We start from the raw sequence: 26386 nt of genomic DNA, 5'->3' as shown, positions 1-26386 counted from the left end.
GCCACAGTAGATGCTTACATTACCTACAGAGCTGGGAATATGACCATCAAGAATGGGCATATGTCCAAATAATTAGTCCTATACCCTCTTGCTCAACCTTCTCTAGAGCATGATTTACCTTTATGGTTGGAGGAGGAGGAAGAAGATGAGGTTTATTCTCCCCAACTTTATGCTTTGGAAGAAACCATAGGAGGAGGACAACAAGATGAGGATGAATTAATTGAACACTTGCTCCAAAGTCCAACTCCTGGTTTATTACCATTAGAAGAAGAAGTAATGGAAACCCAGAACAATCATCCAATTGAATTATGCTTGGATGATTCCAACCCACTCCGTGTCAAAACCATAGAATTCGGCCCAGAGAAAACCTTGAAAATTAATCCATCTCTTTCTACTCTCGAAGAGGAAAAGCTATGCAACATGCTAAGAGAAAACCTAGAAGCCTTCGCTTGGAGTTACAAGGAAATAAAGGGAGTACACCCCTCAGTGTGTACTCACCACATATACATTAAAGAAGGTTGCAAGTCAGTCCGACAACCACAAAAGAGGATGAATCCAGCTCTTAAAGATATAGTCAAAGAAGAACTGCAAAAACTACTAGATGCAAGATTCATTTACCCTATCTTCAATAGTGAGTGGGTCTCTCCTTTAGTGTTAGTTCCCAAGAAAAATGGTAAGTGGAGAATTTGTGTCAATTACAGGGAATTCAACAAAGCCACAAAGAAGGATAATTTTCCCCTGCCCTTTATCGATCAAGTGCTAGATGGCCTAGTAGGGAAAAAGTTTTTTTCTTTCCTAGATGGATTCAGTGGATACAACCAAATCCAAATCTACCTAGAAGACCAGGATTAGATCACATTCACCTATCCTTGGGGTACTTTTTCCTACAGGGTCCTTCCTTTTGGCCTATGCAATGCTCCTGCCACTTTCCAAAGAGCTGTCTTGAGTATTTTTTCTGAATTAGTACATGATGCGGTGGAAATTTATATGGATGATTTTACACCTTATGGATGTGATTTTCAAGAAGCCCTCACTAACCTAGGCAAAGTATTGCACAAATGCATTGAAATGAACCTGTCCCTCAGTCTGGAAAAATGTGTATTCTTAATGACTGAAGGGACCGTGCTAGGTCATTCAATATCTCAACAAGTACTGCAGGTGGACCCAAACAAAATAGCAATCATCCAAAGGGTACCACCTCCGCAAAATTAGAGTGATGTTAGGAGTTTCTTGGGGTTAGGTGGATACTACTGAAGGTTCATAAAGGACTTCAGCAAGTTGGCCTCTCCTTTATATGGGTTGTTGGCCAAATATTCTAAGTTTCTATGGTCAAAAAGTTGTCAAGAGGCCTTAGACATTCTAAAGGGTAAGTTAACCACTGCACCAATTCTCCGAGGCACAAACTGGGCCCTCCCTTTTCATATTCATGCTGATGCCTCACACAAAGCCATAGGAGCAGCCTTAGGATAGGTAGAGGAGAAACTTCCCTATGCCATATATTTTATCAGTAAGAACTTGTCAAAGGCTGAGTTAAATTATACAGTGACCGAAAAGGAACTCCTGGTTGTTGTGCATTCATTAAAGAAATTTAGTCATTACATTACAGGCTATCAAACATTTGTGTATACTAACCATGCTACAATCAAATATTTAATGAATAAACCAGATGTGAATTCTTGAATTATAAGGTGGTTGCTTTTATTACAGTTGTTTGATCTAACCATTGTTGATAAGCCTAGTAAAGAAAATGTTGTTGCAGACTTTTTATCTAGGGTGAATCTACTTGCAGGTGAAGAAGGAATGGTGGATGACCAGTTACCAGAAAAGCACTTATTTGCTATGTCAGTTCTCTCTCCATGGTTTGTTGATATAGAAAACTATTTGGTATTAGCACAGTTCCCACCAAACTTGCCCTCCAAAGAAAAGAGTAAGATAGTCAGGAAAAGCACCCCCTTCACTTGGACTGGAGGCAATCTTTTCAAACTTGGCCCTGATCAAATCTTGAGAAGGTGTGTAAGGGAAGAAGAAGTTTTTGACATCCGTCTGACCTATCATGATGGGCCTTGTGGAGGTCACTTTGCAGCCAAGAGAACAACATTCGAAGTGTTACAAGAAGGCTATTATTGGCCCACTCTTCATCAGGATGTGAAAAAGTACACTAGTCAGTGTGATTGGTGCCAAAGGATGGGAAAGCCTACTCTAAGAGATGAAATGCCCATATAGCCTCAAGTGACTTTTGAGCCATTTGAAAAGTAGGGCATGGGATTCACTGGGCCTATCAACCCTCCTTCAAAGCAAAAACAATACATTATTGTGTGCACTGATTATTTGACTAAGTGGGCTGAAACCAAGGTAATTAAGGCAAAAACAGAAGAGAAGGTGGCTGTCGAGCGATAAAAAGGTGTCTTTTTAACTCCTAATTACCTTCACATTAATTATCAACCTAGGGACGACTTTTTATTTCAAGAGTGTACTCAGTTTGAGGCGGCTATTTACTCAAGAGTAATGTTTTGCAGTATAGTGCTTAAAATCCAAAAGTAAAGGAAAGCTGGAAAAGAAATCTAACTACAACAACATAAACTAAAATGCTATGAAATCCAACTATTCACTCAGCAAACATCAATTGAGGATACAGTAGCAATAACTCATTCCTCTAGAGATTGATGCAATTGAAATCAAACTAGAACAAGACAATCAATTTGGGAATGAGGAAGCAATAACCAATGTTCTCTACAGTTGACAGTCCTGCTTTAAATCAATTAGAAGGAAATAGAAATTGAACTAAAGCTGCCATTGAAACTAAACTAGGAAAATTCTTTAAAAGCAAACTATTGCAATTAATCAACAGAAATGAACAGCAAAGTAAATGGACAGCAAACTATAATTAAAGGAATCGAATAACCAACAGTGTATAATGAATATCAAGGTCTGGAATGAACAACGAAGCTTTACATTTGAAATGAATAGCATAACAATGTACATTGAGAAGGATGATAACCTCTGTCATGATGGAAAAGAACAGCCACGCGATTCAATCTCAGCTTGTGCAATAAAACAATTTCATAAAATATTATAACAGCTCGCTGCAAAAACATGAAACTGTAAGGCAATACGATTCAAAGAAATAAGAATTAAATCAAACCATCACACAGCGGAAATTGGAAAGATATAATACACAGCAGCAGCATAATCCACCAGTGGCTGGGCCCTTAGCTGCCAGCGGATGCTGTTGGGCTACTTTAGATGAGAAGAGTGAACAACAACCCTTTTATTTATTCATCATCAAACTGTGAAATTATTACAACAGCTAAAGCTTTGAGAATTACAATGGCAATGCAACAATCTCCTTTTCCTCCTATTCTATCCTATCCCATCATCATTCTTGAATCTCTAATTCTGAATCCTCAATTCTCCATCATTTTTCCATCCCCCTCTCTAATCTTTGTTTTCATTTAAATAGAGAGAGATCAGAGAGAAGTTACAACAGAGATAATTACAACATGATTTCTATTACAAAATTAGATTGTTTCCAACCAATTGATCAACAAGAAGATATATTTCCATCCATCTTTCAACAAGAGCAAGGCGAATTTGGCTTTGCAGCTGAGATTTGGAAAACGGCCACACAGCGAATCTAAGAAAATCGTGCTCAAATAAACCTGCGTTTCTCTCAATACAAGCTGAATTTGGGCAAACCGTTCTTCAATAAAGTTAATTTGGTCTGTTCTGGACAAAACCCATGTTCTAGATTTTCCAGATTCATCTTCATTTGCTCAGAATCTCAACCGTAAAACTGTCACTTCTTATTCTAGCGCATTTCTAAGTTGGCACTTTTAATGATCAAATCTTCAATCTGGAAATTATCTTGGAGGCTAAAAATGGTGAATAATGTTATAACCAATTTATTAAACTTTCAGTGATAAAATCATGCATAATCATCAATTTATTAGAAATAAAGGAGAATAAATAATATTTTTACATAAGAGCATAAATCATTGTAATATAGAATTATATGATAAATTATGATAAATGACGTGATTAAGAATGGTAGAAATGGGTGGAATAAGCATTCAAAAGTGACAATAATAATGGTATATTAACGACCCAACAGTGGCTAAGTTCCTAAGGGAGAATGTATTCTACAAATTTGGATACCCTAGAGAGCTAGTCAAAGACCAAGGCAGCTAGTTTACCTCCAACATGATTGAAGAACTGCCCAGCCATCATAAAATCAAGCATAGGACCTCCACTCCCTATCATCCACAAGATAATGGGCAAGTGGAGGTGACCAACAGGGCAATGGAGGGCATCTTAATCGGGGTAGTGAGTAGTAGTAGGAAGGATTGGGCAGAGAGACTAGTTGAGGCCACCTGGGCCTATAATACCACATGGAAGACCACCACTAGATTTACACCCTATGAGCTGGTCTATGGAAAAAAGGCTTTGCTGTCCATTGAGTTTGAATATAACACATTGAGGATGGCAGCGCAACTAGATCTGGATCTCAGTCATGCACAGAAAGAAAGATTGTTCGAACTGAATGGCTTGGATGAATTCAGAATGCAGGCCCTCTTACATACAAATATAGTTCAGCTTGAGAGGAATATCTAGCATGATAAACATATTAAGGAGAAGCGATTTCAAGAGGGCGATTGGGCATTGTTATATGATTCTAGGTATAAAGACTTCAAGGGCAAGATAAGGACAAGATGGCTTGGACCTTATGTGGTGGAGAGATGCCATGATAATGGTTCGGTGAAAATCAGATCTATAGATGAAGAAGCCATTACATTGCTTGTCAATGGACACCGATTGAAAATGTACAAGAGGCCTTTATCAAAGCAAGAGTTCATTGACAATATCAATAAAACGGTGATGATGGTAGAGAAAGTTCCAGCTCCTCCCTCATCAGGTCACTAAAAAAGAAAAAGAATAAGGACTCAGGTGAAAACCTCCATGAGGCGCCTGAGTCCCATCTTTGGGTTGAAAACCTCGTGAGGCAGCCCAATGATGAAAAAAAAAGAATAAGAAGATCCCTTGGTGAAAACCTTCCTTGAGGCAGCCAGGGAAAACATCTAGGGTGAAAACCTCTATGACAAAGCCTAGGCGTTTTTTCAAAAAAAAAGGAAGAGAGAAAAAGATATAATTGTTATTTGCAGGTGGGAGAGAAAGACAATAAAGGAGCAAAAATAGGATCCAAAGGGAACCCTACCTTACACATATCCATCTCCTCCACTCCTTACCATGCATCCCTCCATCATTTCTATCATTTTTCCACTCCATTGCTACAATTTATGCCAAGACTATGTTTTCTACAACATCCCTTGTATTCCTACAGGATCCCCTGAAAACCTATAGGATGATCCTGTAGGAATTATAGTGGCCTGGAAAACCTATAGGAAGCAATCCGAGGGCACATGGTAGGTTTGTTAGGTCCCTAAAGTTCATCCTAGACATGATCTAACACCTCACCTCATCCATTATCATCATCCCTGCACTCACCATTTAAAACAAAAGGAGATCAGTTTCTTCCAGTTATGAAAAAGGAAAAAAAAGAAGAGAAAAACAGAGGAGAGTAATAGAATTTCCTGAATGTACCTTGCTCCACACACACTTCTACTCCCTTTGTCCATTCATTGCACCATGCTCACAGCCACAACCAGTGACATGATTAAGGAATTCGGAGGGAGAAGCAGTTATAGGACATCCTGTAGGAAATCATGTAGCAGCCTATCCCATAGAATGTCAATCATTAGCTACAGATCTTCACTAGGATGATCCAGGAGCTCCACAGCAGTAGCGACATAATATCTTCAATCACAGATACCTACAAAAGCCAAGAAACCATCAACAGACAACAAGAGGAGGAAGAAGAATAACCATGCAACAAATAAGCAACGCAACACCTCTGATCTTCGACAACTATAGCATGGCATCAAAACAACAAGTAAGTATCCCACTCACTCACCCATATGCATCATTTAATAAAAAGTTGTAAAAGTTACGTGATAGTTGGTTTATAAGTGAAAAGGTGGCCAGTTAACTTGGCCACCTTCGTTCAGTCATCACATGCAAAACCAGGTGTCCTCTCACACGTGGCTGCAATCAACTCAAAGATAGAGGAGGAGTAGGACAAGAAGTGGTTAACTATGGATCTATGAGGTGGGAGCTGATTACGAGGAGTGGGAAATAATGAGGTGGTAGTGGGGACCAATGGTCCAAAAATGGCAACGTACCTCTACTGCCAGCACACCACCTCACCCCGAAACACCATAAAGGGAAATAAAACATCATTTTCATGCATTCATGCATTTCACCTCCTCGAAACTCCCTCACTCAAGTTGCTCTCATAACTCTAGCCACCCACTGAAAGCAAGGATCCATTGTTCTATAAGAGAATTTCTAGAGGAGCATGCACAGGAAAACCTGCAGGAAGAGTCTACAGGATACAGTCTACATGATCCATCTACAGGATACACAGGGGCAGTGTACAGGATAGGCAGAGAAGAGTTCAAGAGTGGATCACGGGAATTGTCCACTTCCACCATTCTAAAGAGGTAGGCTATAAAAATCCATCCCCATTTACAAGAAAATGAACTAGAAATATCTAAAATCTAGCGAATTTAGCAACTGTGGGAGGTGAATTACATACATAGTAAACTTTATTTTCCTCTTGAATTTTAAAAATTTGTGTCAACACTCTCATTTTCTCCTCAAGCCTCACAAGCAAGATGATAGGAGGGTTTAATAGGAGAGAAACCTCAAACATTGTGAGGATACAACAACACCCCCAAGTGCTTGAAATCTTTACAAGACACAACTAGATGGGGTTTTTCGAAAAATTCACAGGGTATGATGATGAGGTGGCTCAAGAATTTTCTCATTCCCTCACTCCACACAGTAGAATCCATGCCATTGTTTTTTTTATAGGCCTCACTATAGATCTCACCCTGGAGCTCATCAGTAAGGTCACCACACTTCCCATAGGAATTCCATGGAGAAAAGAAGACAAAGGAGACAATTAGGGGGAAAAAATGAAATTCTTTTTAGAAGGTGAAAAATCCACAGAGGAAAAAAATGGAGTAAGGAGGGACAGTATTCCATACCCATGGAGTTTTGCAAGCTACCAACTCATCAAATATATCTCATGTGAGGATAGATATAGTGTTTTTTATGGCTACCATTTTAGGATCCTTGAAGAATTAAGATTTGGGGTAGAAACACTAGTTCACCAAAGACTCAGCATACCCTATTTCTTGATGCAATCACTCATAGACTCCAACAACAAAGTAAAGAAAGGGAATTCCTAACAATTGACTCACCATGGGTTGATCAGGATCCTCATTAATAATTCCATCCAAAACCTCATAATCCCTATAACATGGTCATTCTTCAGAGACTTGCCAGCAGAGGATGACATCAAAACCCTCACTTATGATGTTAGTCCCTCTGTCAATGAGGAGGAGGCAAAACAGGAAGAAGAAGATACAGAGCTAGATAAGGATAAGATGGATGAAGAAGAAACTGATAGAGAGGAACATGATGAAACAGAAGAAGAAGAGGGAGAAGAGAAGGAGGATGATGATGGAATAGAAGAGGAAACTAAGGAAGAAACCGATGGAGATGAGGAAGAACAAGAAGAGGAAGAAGAAAAGAAAATAGAGAGGAAGAAGGCATTGAAACAAGAAGGGAAGAAAACAAAGAGGAGTCACCTAGGGTGTCCCCAGAGGCTACTGAGAGGGAGGCAGCAACTACCCTCACTGCTCTCAGCACCCTAGTTAAGCAAAAAGGGAAAAGAAGGAGGCAAGCCCCACTATATTCCAGAACACGAAAGAGCACAAGAATCAAACAAGGGAAGCCACAAATATCAACAAAAATTCCAATTGAGATTGAATATTACCCTACACCAAAAGACAAAATGCCTTCCCCTAAGTCACCAACAGTTTAAAATTGCAACAAGAAATGCTAAAAATAGAAAATGCTAAAAATAGCACTACTATAAATAGCAGTTTCATCCAACGTTGAACTTACAAACAATGGATGAAAAGTGAAAGTGCTAAAAATAGCTTTTCTAAAAATAGAATTTTGGGATCCCTTCCTATTTTAGTCAGTCCCTAAACTATAATAGGAAGTAAAATTCGAATTTGAACTTAACAACTGTTTGAAAATAAATTAATTAATTCTCGATGAGTTAATTAGTTGTGAAAAATCAAACATGAAGTCTATGTGAGGACATGCAACAGTTTCTGCATTAATTGAGGAATTTATCCATCAGTTAAAGAGATAAGGATGAGTTCTAATTTGAGTAGTAATTAGTTGGCTCAGTTAACTGAGTCAAGTCCAGTTATATTGATTTAAACAACTTGTTTAAATTAAGTAAGTTCAGTTAGTTAATGCATGCTTGTATATAACTGCTTCTCTTCAGATAACTAAATATTCTCTCATACATAACTCATGCATGTCAGTTCAGATAGAGACCCAGTTGAGATCAGATGGAGGGATAGTTTACTATTAGTTCCTAGGATATTCCTTAGTTAATATTCCTTGCATGCAGAAGGATTTCTTTCCAAGAGAATTCCGTTGTTATTTCTTCTTGTATAGTGAGTGTGATGAGGCCAATTCACACATGTGGCTTCATTGGACCCCAAGAAAAATTGCACAAAGAAATAGGAGTTTGGAGGACTTGATGAGGATATATACTTGTCTATTCAATCTATGAGCTTCATTCTTTGATTACATAGAGAGCATGAAAGATTTTGAGTTGATTCTTTTTGTAACTTGGACAAGATTTCCACTTGTATAATAATACAAAGTTAGGGTTTTAGGCTGTTTCTTTCCCCTGGTTATATCTTCTGTGTTATGTGTGATTGATTTCTTCTTATCAGTTATATGTGTTCTTATTGATGTTGATCAATTTGATTAAGCTTCCACATAATTGTTTGTAGAAGTATATCAAGTATTTTTCTTTAATATATTACATTATCAGGTGATCTACAGGTGGGAATTTCTACATGGTATCGGAGCAAAGGTGATCAAGGAAGAAAAATATACAAGAAGGGAGAAGTTTTAAGTTTGTGATTCCTGAAGATAGAAATCAAGTTCTTATCACATCTATATTTCACCTATGGCGTTCAGTGGTTTAAGACTTGAATATGCCCTTGATGGTAGTTCAAATTATATAGCCTGGAAGGATCACCTGGGGGCAGTATTAGAGGATAACGGTCTAAAGGACTTCATTGATCAAGAAGTCCCCAAGTCGACTGATGCTACTCAATTAGCAGAATGGAAAAAGTGTGTGGCTAGAGCAAGGAGAATACTTCTGGAGGGAGTTCGATATCACATAGTCTCGAGTCTCCATGGGAAGGAGACACCATTTTCAATGTGGAAAACATTGAAAGATCTATATCAGAATAGCAGTGATCAGAGGAAGCTGGCACTGAAAGACAAGCTTTGTAAGATTAAGTGTGAAAAGGGTGACACAATCTCTACGTATCTGAATAAGCTCACCACCTACAGGGATGAGCTCAGAAGTGTAGGGATTGCGAAAGCGGATGATGACATGGTGAGTCTTATACTCCTCGGTCTTCCTAAGAGCTGGCATAGCTACTAGGACTCAGTTAATGGAAGAGAAATACTGTAGATTGGGAAGGACTTTAGTTAGATTTGATGCCGGAGAAGATAATAAGAAGCACCAGAGATGGATCCTCATTGAAGCAAGATGATGAGGAAAATCTAGCCTTAGCAAGTAAGGCATGGAAGGGGAAAGGGAAGGAATCCCAATCCAAATCTGGTTCTTCCCATGGTGGGAAGAAGTTTGACAAATAAAAAGTGAGATGCTTTCATTGTCATGAAGTGGGCCATTATGATACTAATTGTACATAGAAGAAATCCAATAAGGGTTCCTCAAAAGGATCTAATGGTGAGGCACTAGCCTCACAGTTTGAGCTGGATTTCTCTCTTATCGCATGCATGGTTTCATCCATGGTGGGATGTGTGTGGTACTTGGACAGTAGCACCTCTTTTCACATGTCAAGTGACAAGAATCTTTTCAGTACCTTGGAGGAGAAGGATCTCCAGATGCGGATCGAGATGGGCGATGATGGAAAGTAGTGTGTCTCAGGTGAAGGTACGATTGTGTTTCAGAGAGAGCATGGAGCTCCCCTCGCCCTGACTGATGTAAATTATGTACCAAGTTTGAAGAAGAATCTTGCATCCATTGCTTTGCTAGAAGATAAAGGCTATGATGTAGTCTTTAGCCAAGGAAAGGTATTCTTGAGGCATATCGGCACTAGACAGATAAAGCGAATAGGGATTCCAGTCAAGAATCTCTACAAGCTAGAGGTAGATGACTGTGTTGCCTTGAGTTCCAAAGCAGAGATGGTGCAAAGCCAAGATGTTGGTGAGCTATGGCATAGGAGATTGGGCCACTTGCACCGTGGAGCCTTGAAGATCATGCAGCAGATTTCTACCAAATTACCCAAGGGAATACTTGATCAGACGAGTACATGCAAAGGTTGTACCTTGGGTAAGTATGTGAAATATTCCTTTCCGGATCGAGACAGTAGAGCTGGAGCAATCCTAGAGTGAGTTCACTCAGATGTTTGTGGACCATTCTCTACAACCTCCACCTCTAAACAAAGGTACTATGTTATTTTTATTGATGATTTTTCTTGTAGATGTTGGATCTACTTTATGCAAAAGAAGGATCGGACCTTCTTTAGGTTTTGTGAGTTTAAAGCCTTGGCAGAGAAAGAATCAGGAAATAAAATAAAAGCCTTGCGTAGTGGCAATGGTGGAGAGTATGTCTCTCAACAGTTTAAGGACTTCTGTGCTTCAGAAGGAATTAAATGGGAATTGATGGCACCCCATAACCCACAGTAGAATAGAGTGGCTGAAAGGAAGAATAGATCGATTATGGGAGCAGCTCAAGCGATGTTGCATGACCAAAGCCTACCACTACACTTGTGGGTTGAGGTATGCAATACAACAGCATACTTGCAGAATAGAAGCCCGCACCGTATACTCAGGATGAAGACACCTATGGAGGCCTATTTCGAGAAGAGACCTGATGTAAGTCACTTCTGAATCTTTTGATCATTAGTTTATTGTCATGTGACCAAAGATGCCAAGAAAAAGTTGGACCCAACAGCTGAGTTGCGAATACTTGTGGAGTACACAGATACACCTCACAACTATTGGGTGTACCTACCTTCCACTCAAAGGACTGTGGTACACAGGGATCTAAAGTTCGATGAGCAGAAAACCATGCAAGTGTCACTTGAGAGAGAGCTCAAGTTGCATGCAGATGAGGAACCTTTTGTTCCTAAGAAGGAGCAGCCTCAGATTAATGTGGAGCAACCGCATTCAAATGATCCGGGAGTGGATACATCCACTCATGTTGAGACTTCCAAAGATGGGTAGAAATGCTCAAGGGAAGTTGACAGGTTGATGTTGGATGCGAGGGAGAATGTGGGACAACCATCTTCTCAGTGCAAATAGATGAGGTCACCACAGTGGTACACTGGTTACATGGCCTTGGTTTGGGAGTGTAGATTCTGAGCCTTCTTCATTCAAGGAGGTAGTGTAGCAACCAGTGTGGGTTGATGCAATGGTGGAGGAGTATGACTCCATCAAACGGAACTGTGTTTGGGATGTTGTCCCAAGACCTTAGGACAAGTCAGTGGTGAGTTCCAGATGGCTTTACAAGGTAAAGTAGGCAGCTGATGGTAGTGTTGAGAAATACAAGGCAAGTTTTGTTGCCCGAGGTTTCTCACAGATCGAGGGGATAGACTAAGATGAGACTTTTGCTCCTGTAGCAAGGTACTCATTGATTAGATTGATATTGGCACTATCAGCTCAGATGGGGTGGAAGATCCACTAGATAGATGTGAAGACAACATTCCTCAATGGGACAATTGACGAGGAGGTGTACATTGAGCAGCCAGAAGGTTTCAAAACCTTTGACAATGAGTCACATGTGTGCAGACTCAAGAGTGCTCTGTATGGGCTGAAGTAAGCACCCTGTGCTTGGTACACCAGGATCGGCAACTATTTCATCGAGTTGGGCTTTACCAAGAGTGAAGCAGATGTGAACCTTTACCACATCATGGTAGAGGTAAGCCATTGATCATTATACTTTATGTCGATGATCTGATTTTGATAGATGATGATCAGCTGATACAATCTTGTAAGGAGGACCTTGCAAGAGAGTTCAAGATGAAAGACATGGGTCTTATGCACTACTTTCTAGGCATGGAGGTGTGACAGAGAGATGGAGAATTTTTTGTATCTCAAGGCAAGTATGCCAATGAGATCGTCAAGCAGTTCCATATCGAGAAGTGCAAACCCATGCAGACTCCTCTAGCTAGGAACTAGAGGAAGGAGTATGCTACTTCAGGTGAGGTAGTAGCTGCTACTGTTTATCGGCAGCTGGTGGGTTCACTTTTGTATCTAGTGAACACACAACCCCACTTATGCTTTGTGGTGAATCAGTTGAGTCAAGCTATGGTTCAGCCTACCAAGCTGTTTTGGAAGGCAGCGAAGCATGTGCTGAGATACCTCAGAGGCACATATCAGTTTGGACTATGGTATAGAAAAACAGAGGGAGTGAAGCTTCAGGGCTTCATAGATGCAGATTGGGCAGGGAGTCCATCAGACAGGAAGAGCACTTCTGGAGGAATCTTCAACCTTGGTTCAGCTACAGTTTCCTGGTGCAACAGGAAATAGAGATTAGTTGCACTTAGCTCAACAGAGGCTAAATGCATGGTTACTAGTCAAGCTACATGTGAGGCCATTTGGATGCAGAAGATTCTAGTGGGATTGTTTGGTCAAAGGATGGATCCTACAGTGATCTACTATGATAATCAGAGTTGCATCAAACACTGTGAGAAACAAGTTTTTCATGACAGGTCCAAGCACATAGATATCCGGTATCACCATCTTTGAGACTTTGTGGTCAAGAGGATCATGTTGTTGTTGTATGTTTCGACTGAGGAACAGGATGCAGATATTTTGACAAAGGCATTGTCAAAATGCAAGTTCGAGTTCCATAGAGACAGGATTGGGGTTACTGATAATCGCTTTCTTTTTGAGAGGGAGTGTTGAAAATTGCAACAAGAAATGCTAAAAATAGCACTGCTATAAATAGCAGTTTCATCCAGTGTTGAACTTAGCTACAACGGATGAAAAGTGAAAGTGCTAAAAACAGCTTTTCCAAAAATAGCATTTCGGGATCCCTTCCTATTTTAGTCAGTCCCTAAACTATTATAGGAAGTAAAATTTGAATTTGAACTTAACAACTATTTGAAAATAAATTAATTAATTCTCCATGAGTTAATTAGTTGTGAAAAAACAAACATGAAGTCTATGTGAGGACATGCAACAGTTTCTCTGTTAATTGAGGAATTTATCCATCAGTTAAAGAGATAAGGATGAGTTATAATTTGAGTAGTACTTAGTTGGCTCAGTTAACTGAGTCAAGTCCAGTTATATTGAGTTAAACAATTTGTTTAAATTAAGTAAGTTCATTTAGTTATTGCATGCTTGCATATAACTGTTGCTCTTCAGATAACTGAATATTCTCTCATACATAACTCATGCATGTCAGTTCAGACAGAGACCTAGTTGAGATCAGATGGAGGGACAATGTACTATCAGTTGCTAGGATATTCCTTGGTGAATATTCCTTGTATGCAAAAGGATTTATTTCCAAGAGAATTGCGTTGTTATTTCTTCTTGTACAGTGAGTGTGATGAGGCCAATTCACACATGTGGCTTCACTGGACCCCATGAAAAATTGCACAAAGAAATAGGAGCTTGGAGGAATTGATGAGGATATATACTTGTCTATTCAGTCTATGAGCTTCATTGTTTGATTACAGAGAGAGTAGGAAAGCTTTTGAGCAAATTCCTTTTGTAACTTGGACAAGATTTCAACTTGTATGATAATACAGAGTTGGGGTTTTAGGTTGCTTCTTTCCCCTGGTTATATCTTCTGTGTTATGATTGATTTCTTCTTATCAGTTATATGTGTTCTTATTGATGTTACTCAATTCGATTAAGCTTCCGCATAATTGTTTATAGAAGTAGATCAAGTATTTTGCTTTAGTATATTGCATTATCAAGTGATCTATAGGTGGGAATTTCTACAAGGAGGCCTAGTACTAGATCAACTTCCTTAAAGGGTAACGCCATCCTACAAGGTCCACAGCAAAACCTACAGGAAGCAAAAACAATCCTACAGGATACTCTGCAAAAACTATAGGAAGCACAGAAATTGGAAGGCAAGGTAGGGGAGCAGCAAGAAACAAAAGAAGAAGACCCTGAAACAAAGGAACCAAGCCCCCAACCTAACCTAGACTCCTACTACTGGTTTATTGAAGGAGGCAGGGTGATACCTAATTTTTTTTCCATTCCATTGTTTTTCAAACTTGAGAAGGAGAGGGCTAGAACCCACAAATGGATGCAAATTGCCAAGTCAAAAGGGGTGGAAGACATTGAGCACATGGAAGAGAAGATCAAAGAAATGGGCAAAGAGCTAAGTGGCTTAAGGGACAGATGCAGGAAAGGGAGAACCAACTAGCATGTATGGCTAGCCTCTCCTTGGAGGCCATCCAGTGTAGGATGTCAGCTAAATCCTATGCTCTTTACCTCAAAGAACAGTGGCTGCAGTTTCAGATTAAAACACTAACACAAAGGGGCACCATGCCATTTCAGGACTACAAGAAGTTTATTGATCTTTGTGACCAAAGTACACTAGAGGATAGGGCCAACATCAATGAATTTTATTTGCACAACATGGAAATCATAGACATGAATGTTTGGGATCCTAATGCTAAGCTAGGAGATCTACAATTAATGGCTTTGGCATCATGGATGAACCATGAGGAGTCAAGGGCTGCAAGATGAAAAGAATATTGGCCAGAGAGAAAAATGAACCTCTTTTCATCAGAGTTGAACAATCAAATCCCATGGCCCTAATCAACACCCATAATTTGATTGCAAATGACCCTTAGCTGGCACCTAGATATCTTGCTGCCCAAGAGAAAGCAATTTCACATTTTGAGGATATGTTTAGGCTGCTAGGAGATGATAGTATACATGCCTGCCTAAGAAGATGGAACACACTGCCACACAACTTGCAGATTACAGAATATCACTCCCCTCAAAGGTTGGGAGAGGTATTCAAAAATACACCTATGTATAAGCAATCAATGCAAAGGTCGAAGGTCAATTGGGTAGGCCTAAGACTCAGTCCACCACTACTCCTAGTGATGCTAGAAGGAAGAAAAGAAGAAGAAGAAAAGAGGCAGTGGGAAGAGGTAGAAAAGAAATCATGCTTCTATGAACAAGAAGAAGAGACCACAATAGAGGCATGGGATGTCAGAGAGGCTACCAGAGCCATGAAGGGCATGCACATTGACTAAGTCGCTCAGAGGATGAGTAAAACTTTCAGTAGGGGGTGATGATGAGCCTCATCATTGGGTAATTATATGGGCCTTAATTCACCTCCTAGCTTAGTCAAACCAACTATTCTCATAACTTATTGCATACTTTTGATTATATTTTGTTTATGAGATGAGTTAGAGTTGGATATTTTGCTTTGTGGTCTAATTTGCATTTAATGCAAGATTAAAAGATAAAAGCAAGGAATTTTGGCAAAGTCTTTGGTCAAAACTAAAATGGGACAATGGAGAGGAATTATAGGAGGTAAATCCTCCTCATTTACTACCCCTCCATTCGAATATTCCTCCATCAACTCAGAGTGCAAACAGCCAAATCATGAGGACTAGAAGGGAGCCGAGCAAGTGAAAGACAAAGCACCAGTTTATCTCAAGTTTGGGAGTCGACCATCCCTAATTTTAAGGAATTCAATGGACACTTCAAATGTATATGTAGAGAGGTCTAGGACCTCAGTAGGATTCAAATTTTTTATTGTAAAACTCTGCTCTATTTTCAAGCTACAAGACTTGTGATAGTTTTTTATGTAATCCATTGTTTTGATAATAAGAATGAGTTTTGTTTAGAGCTAGCACTGAGTTAGCTCAGAGGGCTGAAGCTCTTCGGTTAGGTCTTAACCCTAGTAGCCAAGGATCCTCTTTATTGTACATGTATGCTATCATAGATTCATAGTTTAATTGTTCATTTGCTTAACTAGTTGCATTTCCATTACAGTAGTGTAGATTAGATTGGTCGTATGTTAGTTTGCTTCCATTTGTACCTTCTTTCAGTTAGTAGGTTAGTAAGGAGAAAAAGGATCACCATAAGGTTGTCAGCATGTGCCTCAGACTCACTCCCTCCCTCTGGGATCATGACTTGAGGAAGAGACCCTTCAGCAACCCCAAAAACACATATTTCTAGTTCTTGCATGAGCTTTGGAGTTTGTTGTCTTGATTCTATAGTTGGCTCATTTCATTGTCATATTTTTCCATTACTCTATTTTTGCAATAATATCTCACTCATGTCCTCATTTCCTTCAACACTTTCTTCATGCATAATATGGGCAACTGATTCATGTTTTTCTAGTTTATGAAGATGTATCTTGTTGCATAGTTCTTGAAAGACACACATGTTTTAAGCACTGCAAGTACTTCAGGAGGAGGTCTAGACTTCATGACCAACATCCATCTTCCATCTCATCAACCTTAACCATATCTTGTTCCACCATCACTCTCACTAGTTTTTTTGTTTTTTTTCATTCAAATTCCCCTAGACACATTGAGTGAATCTAGCCATCTCTTCTCTTGGATATTGACTCCTGAGTGTTCCTAGACCTTCTAACACCCTATCCCACTCATCACACACCTTTTCCCATCTTCCCAACACCTCGAACACCTCACAATTAGCTCTCGGTTGTATCCTGTAGGTTTCTTGTAATTCCTACATGATCATCCTGTAGGTTGTCTAGCACATCCTGTAGGATTTTCTGAAATGGCCTGTTTTGAGGCCGAATTGATGGGGAACCTCTAGGAAGTCACAAAAATCCTCCTAGGACCCTTCCACACCATCTAGTCACTCCATAAACCTTCTAGCCATCTTCAACCACCCCTGTCACATCCACAAGAACAATTAAATTGCATGCTTGATTTTACCAAAAAAACCAAAAAAGTGAAAACAGATTTAGTTTAGTTTTATTGCTCACACATTAGTATGGTTTCATGCTCTTTACTTCTGTAACTTAGATAGCAGAATTAGGTTAGTGTTGATTTAGCAATTCTTCTTATCATAGCTATTTAAATGGTTAATTAGGATATGGTGTGATTTAACATTACTTGTTGTTTTCCTCATTACTGTAGTAGAGTAGCTCCCTTAGAATAGATTTTTTCTTCTTCCATCAAAGAATCAAGCTTATTCTGACTCTATAGAAGTCTGGCTTGGAACCCCTAGGGTCTCTCACTGGATGAACAGTGATAATAGGGAGGACCTTCACTTTTACTTGTGCATATAGCACTATCACCTCCAAGTTTGTACGAACCCCAGGTTGATAAGAAAAGTTGGTAGCCCAGGAGTTGCAGCGTCCTTGCTACAATACTGGCACTCACCACAAGGCCCATGGGGGCATGAAACCGAAAATAAATTCAACCAATGTTTTAGAAAATACACCCCTTTATGCAAAATTTACATTAATCTCTAGTGAAAAAACCCCTAGATCCAAAGATCCTCAAATAAATCAACTTTTTACCTAAGGAATCCTAGGAGGAGGGTGTTCCTACCTCTAGCCTGAAACTAGGAGTCCAACAAAATTGAAAATTTTCCGATTTTAGTCCAGGTTTTACTTTTATAGTGAGTTGCAACTCACTTCTAAGGTCCATTTAGGGACATATTATGAAATTTGTATGAGGGTATAAAAGCAAAACACAACAATCAAGAGACAATCAATGTAATCTAAGGACATAAGTAATATTCTATAAATATACTAATGTGGATGTTAAATGACTATTGAATACACTCATAAATCAACCAAACATTAGTCAACGAGATATATAATAAATCTAAGGAATGCCTACTAATTGAAACCAAAATGCATCACTTCACTTCAAGCCTCTAATTGTTATTTGGCTTCTAACACATGGATTTTATTGTTTATTTGTCTTTTAACCTCCATTGCTTGATTTCAAAAGTTATAAAAGAGAAACTAAAGAAATAAGAACAAAACCTTTTAAGTATGTATGACTTTCAATCAACACTTTTATAGTTGCAAATTTGAATTCTACTTTGCAAGGGGCTAGTTTTGGGGATCAAAGTTAGAATAAGTGTGGGGATTTTACGTAAAGGTGGAAAACTCATTTGCATATGAATTGTATGATGCTAGTGGAAAAATCATTTGCATATATTAATTGTACTATGGATATGGATTTTATTTATTTATTTATTTTTATGCTGTGGTTCACAGACACCCTAGTCAACGGGTGGCGCTACATCCACAGAAAAATCTGGGCTGATCAACTCTGAAGGGAATCTAGCCCCGTGGCCCACTAGCTAGGCCTAATCCTAAGGGCTTCGAGGAGAACGGACCTTGTGACCTCCCGATCAGCGAGGCACTAATTTTGACCAACTGAGTTAACCTTTGGGGCTATATGGATGGAATTATTGTTTATACCTTTGTTACATATTAAAATCAAATTTGAGTGCAAAACTAGAAAATGTAAGTAAACACATGATATTGACCACACTCATGTGAAATTTGAAAAGGCTAATTTTTCTCTAAGGTTTTGTATTTTGGTGGATGTCCTATCAAGGGTTTGGAGAGTCTCACTTGTGCCAATTTGTAATAATCTATAATGGCTAAGGTTTAAATGTAAAAAGCCTCATTGATGGCTAAGGTGAAGTGTGGATAACCTCATTTTGTTGTAGAAGCTCAACAAAATAGTTCTCTTTATGCATATTCTTTGGGATATTATTTGTGTTCATTGATCTATGAATGTGATGAACTAAGGATGTCCCATAAGAAATTCACATAAGTGATACTCTTCAAATTGAGACATGTAGTCAACATGTGTTTTGGGAAGTTTTAGTGTCTACGGATAAATGCTTAAACCCCTAGACTAGTAGCTAAGTCTAGAACAACAGTGCAAAGAATTCTCTACTTTTCTATGACCAATAGATTAAATAAGATAGTAAAGAAGCCTACTTGAAGCTTTCACTTACTCCTTATCTCCCTTGACCAATTATGTTGCTCCTTTTCGTACTTAATCCGCTTGAAGAGTACTTGCACACAGATAGAAGACAAAAACCGATCAAAGCATATGATAATGATCTATTGACTAAACATTGCATGGAATCAAGTACATAGTACACATATGAAAGAATCAATGGACAATACAAGCATATGGAAAAAGCTTTGAACACTTTATTAGTAAAAGGAAGAGTTACAACCCAATTTGCTAGATTTAGCATCACTCCTCCAATTAAATACCATCCTCTCCTCATAACAAGCAAGACATTTTGACATCATTACAATACATGAAATCAACTCAAGTCTCATACTAATAGCATCTCCCGATAATTCAATGATTTCCAGCCCAGCCAGCCCCTGATCACTTAGATGAGTGGTCTTTTTATAGGTGAATGAAGGAATTTATGCCATAAATGGTGGTAATAAATTCCCTCCCAAACTTAGGATTTAGTTCCATGGAGGAAGGGATGAAGGGATTGATGTTCCTTAACTCCTCCCTCATCCAATTTCGAGCCCAAAGGAGTAGATAAACTTGGGAATCTTCTAGACACATCCAATGGATAATAATATTCCCAAACCCTAATGGAATTTTGCTCAAATTCGCTCAGCGCACCCTGGTAGTGTACCGGGCTGTACTGCAGTGCACCCTGGTAGTGTACTGGGCTGCGCTGCAACACACCCTGGTAGTGTATCTACTAGTGCTGATCCTCTAAGAGACAATTTTTGGATGATTTCAGTCATAGAACTCTTGGGAAGCTAGGTATTCTGATGGTTGAATTATTTAGGGCATGTAACAATTGAATTAAGGTTTGATGGGCCCTAATAGCACTAATCTATAAGATGGGAGTGATGTGCCCAAATGGATCTGTAATAGTTTCCCCCTAAAGCATGAAGTCGTAAATAAGTCAAGTGAAATGCTTTATCATGTGGAGAGGAGGTTTCGAGGTAGAAGGTGACCCGCATCAATGACAATACATATATCATGATAATTTGATTTTTTCTCATGAACTTGCTGAGGGTAGGCATACCCATGCTCAGCTTATAAAATTTCATTACATGTACAAATATAGTCATCTACAGATATAGACCCATGAATGGATGACCATGAATGTAAGGCCATTGTACATTTGATTTAGTACTCCTGAAAATATCGCAGCCCGGATGGATGAAACCAGATCTGGGGTCTTAAATCTCGTTCAATCTTTCGCTCAAGTATAAGTCTAACCATGTGAATAGATGATCTGAAGTCGAACATGGGAAGACAACGTCTAATTACCAGCCAATGATGTAAGTCATTAACAGACGCGAGAGGAATCACCGATAATGATAATGACCCTCAAGGTACTACAGTACATTTCGCATGATGTGAATAAATGATTTGATGTCGAATACCATACAAAGTATTTCGGTCGAAGGCCAGTGATGTCAACCTATCGTCGGAAGCGAGAAACCTGCCATTGATGTATGCAAGCCTCAAGGTACTGAAGGGGTGTTTCTAAGTCAACTTCTTGGATAATGTGCTGATGTTGACAAGAAGCGACTTGTCGTAGGAGGGCCTTGATGTATCCCACATCAATGAAACGAAATGAGGTAAATGATTTTGGTGATGAAAAAATCAACCGACGACAGAAAATTTAGGAATGGCAGCCATGAAAATGAAGGTTGACAATATTGCAAAGGATGAAGTTTGAACTGAATGACTTCTCTTGAACATGTCAACAACACTAAGATGAATTGGTAGCATTGACCCAAAAAAAAGTAATGGATGGTATGATAGACCAACAGTGTGATAACCATCAAGTTGAATGACCTAACCCACATACTCACGGTGATGAGGTGAAATTGTCATGTTCAAGAGCAACTTGCTACCATAAAGTGTTTTCCCTTTTTCCTAATTTTCCCCAGTCATTGTTGACTAGTACCTCTTTATTTTTTTATCAAGCTTGAGGAGGATAACATATTCTTGTTGTATAATTTCACCCTTCGGGTGAATCCATCATTATTTGATGTTTTAACGAGTCTAGCGAAGGTGAAACTCGGTCTTGTCTAGATGGACAAGTTTGTCTCTATTTGATGTTTTTAACGAGTTTAATGACAAAGATAACTCGGTCCTTTTCATGTTTAGAGAGTTTGAAAAGGGAAGAAAATAAAACTCCACAAAGTTATTTCTCATAAATTAATCTCTCAAGTCCGAAAAAGTGTAAAATAATACAAGAGAGATATCGTTTCCAATCCTTTTACGAGCTGGAAAGGACAAGCGCTTGACAATATTTTCATGTTTAGAGAGTCTGAAAAGAGCTTAAAGAGTACTCCGCTTTGAGGAATGAGTGGTGTCTAGGGTAGCAACTGGTTCTAGTGATGTTGGAACTTCTCAAAACATGTTGATTTATGTGAAGAGGCTGGCTAATAAGACCACTCATTGCAACTGTTCCTCAAAAAAAGATAAACAACCAAGTGAAAGCGTATGATCAGCCAAAGGGATGGTGGTGATGGGATGAAAACAACCAAGGATCATCTGATAGAAAAGGCTGCTAGAATGGCAATCACAAGGGTTAAAATGGAAATGGTACACAAGCTTGAACCATTGGGAACTATGCTTGGATTTAGTTTCATGTTTACACAAGCTTGAAACGAAAAACTATGCTTGGATTCAGTTTTATTTTTGCACAAGCTTGAAATGAACAAACTATGCTTGGATTATGTTTCATTTTTACACAAGCTTGAAACAAAGAACTATGCTTGAATTCAATTTACATGCCCCTAGCATGATGAAAGGGAGAGTCTCCTATAACCATATGGAAGTCGCTGCAGTGAAGTAGGACAGTTATCCAACACCTTTTTGGCTTCGTCTAGATAGGGACAAAGGTGAATGGGGTGATTCCCTTCACATAACCTATAGGGAAACTTAACATTACCAAGGCTCATCTGATAGAAAAGGCTGATAGAATGGAAATCACAAGGGTTAAAATGGAAATGGGTTCATTTTTAGACAAGATTGAACCATAGGGAACTATGCTTGGATTCAGTTTCAGGTTTACACAAGCTTGAAATGACAAACTATGCTTGGAACTGGTTTAGAACTGGTTTACATGCCCCCAGCATGATGAAAAGGGGAGTCTCCTATAACCAGATGGAAGTCGCCTTGGTGAAGCAGGATGGTTATCCAACACCTTTTTGGCTTCGTCTAGATAGGGACAAAGGTGAATGGAGCGATTCCCTTCACATAACCTACATGGAAACTTAACTTTACCACTAGGTGCATTCCCCCAAAGCTTCATTACATTCACCTAAGTAGACTACTCATGGCTATTAGGTGGATGGAATGAAGGTTCATTTACGAGATCAAGTGAAAGACTCGATTGGGATTTTACAAGATCTAATCAAAGACTCGAATTGGAACTTTTATCCAAGGGTCCTTGTTTAATATTTTAATGAGATTGACACAAGACAAGGAACTTTGCTCAAATTCCTTGTTTCATTTTTTAACGAGCTTGAAACAATACAAGGAACTATGCCCATACTCCTTGTTTCATTTTTTAACGAGGTTGACTCAAGACCAAGAACTATCCTCATGGACCTGTTTCATTTTTTTAATGAGGTTGACACAGTAAAAGAATTATCCTCAGGTTCCTTTCATTTTTTAACAAGGTTGACACAAGACAAGGAACTATCCTCATGGGGGCTATTTCATATTTTAATGAGGTTGACACAGTAAAAGAACTATCCTCATTGGCTTGTTTCATTTTTTAATGAGGTTGACACAGTAAAAGAACTATCCTCATATCCTTGCTTTCATTTTTTAATGAGGTTGACACAAGACAAGGAACTCTCCTTGTACCCTTGGTTTCATTTTTTAACGAGGTTGACACAAGACAAGGAAATTTCTTCATGGGAGCTATTTCATTTTCTAACGAGGTTGACACAGTAAAAGAACTATCCTCATATCCTCCGTTTCATTTTTTAACGAGGTTGACACAAGACCAGGAATTATCCTCATAGACCCTTGTTTCATTTTTTAACAAGGATGACACAATACAATGAACTATCCTCGGGTTTCTTTAGATCATAACTCATAAATAGTCATGAAGGGGAGATCTGGTTCCAATGCCCCTAGTACATGATGTAAAACATCACTGAAATGATCATCAGTTAATGTAGGTATGGAATGGGTTGCCACATAATTAACTCGTAGCGGGGATGATACCATTGGTACAAAAGGACCATTTAGGGAAGATGGTTGACTAGGAGCCATATTTGGACCAGGAAATGAAAGTTGGTCAATGGTGACAATTCTTCCTTCATGCGAGAAACAAATCACTTAAAAGAGTGTTGAAACAATAACTCCCATGTCATAAACATAGTCGCGTGCAAGAAGTAAATTGTAATCTAAAGGGCCTGGGACTACCATCACATTCAGATAAACGTTTTTCCTCCCAAAGTAATAGGTAACAGAGGGTGGATCCCTAATGGTTGATTGGTTCCTTTGTTAAAAGCCAATAGATTTTGGGTAACAGCCACAAGCAGTGGTGAAATGAGCGCTTGCCAAGCAGTTGAGAAAAGGATGCTCACTAATGCACCTTCATTTATAATAGTGCCAGATATAATCATATTACAAATTTGTACTATGATTTGGAAAGGCACATAATAAGGAAGACAGAATCCTGATAGTCGATTCCAATCAAAGGAAGTGACTAGACTACTTGGAGGGAGTAGCGTAGAAACGGGAGAATTAACCCCTTGAGTTATGAGAACTGGAGGATTTTCCTCTTGTCTTGACGGAACAGGAGGGATGCCCCCAAGCTCTTTTGAATTTGAAGAAACAAAAAGAACCTGAGTGGTATCATATTCACTCTCTTTGGGAATGGTGCGATTAACTGAAGGTGAAATTGGGTCAAATGTTACCTCGACCTGTTGATTTGGGTTGGATATAGACTCATAGGATTCACTTTCAGAGAGAGTGGGTTTGACCGACGGTTGATTTTGGTCAGTCAATTCATCAACTAGTGAAGGATTTAGGGAGAGTTTCTTGTAACCAGATGGAAGTCGTTGCAGTGATGTAGGACGGTTATCCAACCCCTTTTTGGCTTCATCCAAATAGGGACAAAGGTGAATGGGGTGATTCCCTTCACATAACCTACATGGAAACTTAACTTTACCCTTCTTTCCATGAACTTTACTACCACCAGTTGATGGTGTGTCACCAACATGATCTTCAGAAGTTGATGACACAGGATGATGTGAATGGGAAGACCATTCTTCTAATATCTTAGGAATATCAAGTCAATTTCGAAGAATATGGTCTCCTGCAAAAAGTTTGCATGGATATCGAACTTTGTGAGGCTTGATGGATGGTTTCTCATCATGAATCGAGAAGTACGGGCAAGCAATCTCCTCGAATGCTATGTTCAGTGCATCATAGTGTACAAGGCAACTGACTCGGTTACTATGGATGGATAGCAACCTAGTGTTGTCCTCCCATATATACCTGAAAGTACGTGGAGGTGCAATCCGTATAAGCGCTATCTAATGCAAAACCACACAGTGAGAGCATTCCCATATACTTTACGTATTGTAACACCACCCTATATACCCGAAGGTACATGGACGAGCTACGATATACTCATGTACATGGAATGAGGTATCACACTCGGGATGTATTGCAGACAAGTTAGTGACAGCTGCTTTGTTTTACGACGCTAGAACACGTCTCTAGCCTAGAACCAATAAATATTTTCCGTTAGGTGACAGTGCTCCATTAGGTATATTCAGATAAATTTTAAGTTGATCTTCTTTAGAATTTTGCTTTCAAGGTTCACCACATGATATATGTTTACAATTCCTAAAATGTAACTAATATGATAAACACACCTTTGATTTGGTTTGAATGATGAAAACCTTAGCTAGTAAGGGATAGAGCAATCAGATCTTTGACAAAAAGCAAAGAGCATATCTAATGCAATTTCCCTAGTTATTCCTATCAAGCATTCACAAACTTTAATATTCACAGTGCATGTATTTCTTTTTAATTTCCCTTAATGTGAATGAACAAAAAGGAAAACTAATGCACAATCGATCAATAATCTCTTTTCATAAAAATGATGATTTGGCGACAATTTCTTTTCAAGGAAAGGAAGACTTTACAACACTTTCGTTTTCAAAGAAATGAGGAATTACAACACTTTCAACAAAAAGACTAATCATATGCACACATCAATCAATCGATCTTTCATGAATGAATACTTTACGACAATTCAATTTTGGAAGGAAAAGATGATTTTACGACACTTTCTTTCCACAAAGATCAATCAACTATATTCTAACTTTGACTATAGATTGATAATGACAAAGAAAACATTAAAGAAACATTAATCAATCCAATCAAAGTAGGGATAGCTAAGGAGATGAAAAGCTATTTTCAGAGACATGACATCCATTTACAATCAGCAAACAAGCAATCAGAAGAATTTTGGCAAAAAATTTAATTCCAAGGGTGGGAATCTGACCCTAGGAAGATCAGCGCAGGCCATAGAGGGAGTAATTGCACTACAGTGCACTATCTCTAACTAGAGGGTGCATTGTAGTGCACTGTCTCTAAGGCTAGCCTGCGCTGATTCCTGTCAGGCCACTCAAGAGTCATCTAACCTCAAATTTTGACCAAAATTCAATGCAAAAGGCTGAATTTCAACAAGTATGTCAAGGTGTCTTAAGAGGTTGATAAGCTACTAGGATGGATGATCGCTCCCCAATGGAGTCACCAATTTATTTTGGGAAGTTTTAGTGTCTACGGATAAACGCTTAAACCCCTAGACTAGTAGCTAAGTCTAGAATAACAGTGCAAAGAATTCTCTACTTTTTCTATGACCAATAGATTAAATAAGACAGTAAAAAAGCCTACCTGAAGCTTTCACTTACTCCTTATCTCCCTTGACCAATTATGTCACTCCTTTCCATACTTAATTTGCTTGAAGAGTACTTGGACATCGACAAAAGACAAAAATCGATCAAAGCATATGATAATGATCTATTGATTAAACATAGCATGGAATCAAGTACATAATACACATATGAAAGCATCAATGGACAATAAAAGCATATGGAAAAAGCTTTGAACACTTTATTAGTAAAAGGAAGAGTTACAACCCAATTTGCTTGATTCAGCATGACTCCTCCATTTCAATCCCATCCTCTCCTCATAACAAGCAAGACATTTTG

Source organism: Pinus tabuliformis, chromosome 6, assembly GCF_031772625.1.
Source record: "Pinus tabuliformis cultivar Carrire ecotype Pingquan chromosome 6, CPIR1, whole genome shotgun sequence".
Lineage (NCBI taxonomy): Eukaryota > Viridiplantae > Streptophyta > Pinopsida > Pinales > Pinaceae > Pinus > Pinus tabuliformis.
Note: the sequence above shows the minus strand (reverse complement) of the source record.